At 31.1% G+C, this 2,916-nt stretch overlaps 1 long non-coding RNA gene across 1 annotated transcript; it reads left to right on the top strand.

Moving 5' to 3' along the window:
- The first annotated feature begins 242 nt into the window (after positions 1-242).
- Positions 243-2,050, top strand: LOC110909668. Its single transcript, XR_002575524.2, has 3 exons — positions 243-410; positions 1,328-1,383; positions 1,911-2,050. It is a non-coding gene; the product is annotated as an uncharacterized LOC110909668 (long non-coding RNA).
- Positions 2,051-2,916: the final 866 nt, after the last annotated feature.

Genomic DNA, 2,916 nt, shown 5'->3' with positions numbered 1-2,916 from the left:
TATTAGAACTTGCTCTACTGTTCTTCTTCCCCACAACGAGTTATACGCGACCGGGACAAACCCGAACGCGTCTTTTTGACTTCGCTCGGTCTGTTTTGATTCATAGGAGGTAGAGATTGTATATCGATCATTAAATGATTCTTTATACCCCTTGATTAACACGAATTTATTTCAATTTAAAGCTTATTAAACACCATTAAAGGCCTATAGAACTCAACTCGTTTCTTTTCAAATTCGTTGACTATGATACACAAAAAAAAATATTCCCATTGATCCTAAAATCTGCTACACAACAATACCAACTCTCAAAACCTGCAAATCACCTTTCAACATCGCGAATTTAATCGAGATCGAATCTAGGGCTTGTAACTTGTGCGGATGATAACTCCTTCAATTCTTAACCTTTTCAGGTGATTCCAAAGCCTAACTTGCTTAATTTTTCGTTCTCTACAAAAGCCCTCTATCAATTTCAGTGATAGAAGGATAATTTATCCGATTTTAGTTTTGGTTGAAATTAGGGTTCTTCATGCATAGAATTTGGGGCTTTTAGTTTTAGACTTGTGTTTTGATGAAATTGAAAGTATAATGTTGTTATATATCATATTAGCATATTATGTGTAAATTTTGGGAATTTTTAGATATCAAATTGGAATTTTGGTGAATTATATATATTTTAATCGCTAGTTAAATCAAATAAAAATACAAGATAGTCTTATAAAAATTCAATAAATATTTTTGTTGATTATTTCAGATTATATAAACACTAGGTAACTTTTATAGAACCTTTCCTTAATTTTTTGGGAATTTTTAGATCTAATTTGCACCACTCATGTTTATATATTTTAATCCTTTAAAAATATATACAAGTTTATCATAAACAATTTTTATAAATAAAATTACTGATTTTTACATATTATATGATGGTTGTAAAATTATTATGGATTTTCTTTATTTTTTATGATTATATAACTAAATAATTGGTGGAATGGTTTAGACAAATAAATCCCATTACGAAATTATTATTTCAAAATAAAATTGGGGATAGATATTAAATTGAATCTATATAATTTTTTGATGAACTTGATGAACTTATTTAATCATTTGCCTTTATCAAATATTTAAAACCATTAAAATAGCAGTTCTATGATTTTTGCCATATTAATAAATTCTAAAACATATACAATTAGTATTTTGGTTATTTCTTTGTTGAACAAATATAATTTTATATATTTCCAAGCCTCCAAATAGGAGAACCCAATTTCCTAAAATCATTAGGTTATCCTTTCGTTTAGTATGTCTGTTATTTACAATGCGGTTATTATCTTAGAATTCCACATATTCCAGTTCGTGCGTTAATTCTCGTGGAACGTCTCTTCGCAACCTGTGAGTAATTTCTTCCATTTCTCCTTTTTAATCTTTTACAAATTTTGGGGTGCATCACGTTACACTTTTCGATTTACTTAACATGCTATGATCAAGTGTTATTATGTGAACGTCTTATGTGTACTCTATAATTCTATATGCTATCTGATGTCAAGTCTATTGCATGCTATTACTCTAGTGGATCCACACGGCTGACTAGGTTCCCCACGGTCATGGGTTGTAGCCTAGTATCGCCAACAGTATTAGACTCGCTCCTCGGGGCTTGAGCCTAATGCACGCTATTATCAGGAGTCTATTTATTTTGGTTGTTTGTGTTGTTATTGGTGGTGTATTCTTGTTTGGTAAATTTGGATTTATGGATATGTTTACTATGTTGATGATATGAGACCATTTACACACTAACCTTGAGGTGCATGTTAAAAATATTTTTTAAAAAGAAATAAATATAAAACTGTTTTCTATAAAACGGAGGAAATTATTCACCAACTTATTTGTTGACCCAAAAATATATTTTTCTAACGGTGCAGGTTTTTCAAAGTTGATGATCAAGTGATGTGGACACGTAGCATGGGCCTTAGGAAATTAAATTGAAATCTTGATATGTTTGTTTTGAACAATGTATGAACAATTTTGACTATTATATGTTATGTGATTATTTAAATGGTTATGCTTTAAATATTGAACGAATAATTAGTTGTCATGAGCTGTGGGCAATCATCATGCCCCGTACCTTTCCGCTGCGGGTCGGGGTGTGACAGATTGGTATCAGAGCCAATGACTATAGGAAACTAGGTTTAGGTTATTAGACCCTTATACTTAGTCTATAGTTGATTAGGTACCTTAGGTACCTTATGTGCTTAATTGTTTGATTGTCTTGGCTAAAAAAAATATTTAAAGTGTCCATGATTTAAATTTTTTAATGTCACACACATATGCATGTGAGCACATTTAATTGTAATATTCTAAGTATTATGTGCCATAAATGACAATATGTGTGTTATTATTAAATCATAGTTTATTATTTCTTTTTCTTTGTCACGTCGCACGCACCTTATACTATATACGAATACTCAATATTCTAATTCATATTCCTATATATATCTAAAGTCTTGAATCAATTCATTTTATTTAATACATTTCAATTACTCATGATTTTGATTTCATTTCGTTTTTGGAATTTCAAATTTCAATTGATATTTCACTCTTGTCAAAGTGAGTTCTTGTGACGGACATGTAGTAACTAGAAGGGTTACGTACCGGTAATCGGGACGCCTGTCTAGGCTGGCATTCGTATAAATCCAATTAATGGACCAGTTTGCCTACCTGGGGACTATCGATGAGAGTACTGATACCTATTAGGCCAAAGCATGTCACACCAAACGTCACGTGAACTAACAACACTTTGATATGTCAAATGTGTCCGTGTTAATTCATGGATGCTATCCTAAACATCGTTTTACAACACCCCAAAATTTATTTCATTTATTGATTTATGATTTCTTCGGGTTAAGTTGTACGTCAATGGGTAGACAT

The sequence above is a fragment of the Helianthus annuus genome, chromosome 15 (genome assembly GCF_002127325.2).
Source record: "Helianthus annuus cultivar XRQ/B chromosome 15, HanXRQr2.0-SUNRISE, whole genome shotgun sequence".
Classification (NCBI taxonomy): domain Eukaryota; kingdom Viridiplantae; phylum Streptophyta; class Magnoliopsida; order Asterales; family Asteraceae; genus Helianthus; species Helianthus annuus.
This window is presented reverse-complemented; position numbering and strand designations above follow the sequence as displayed.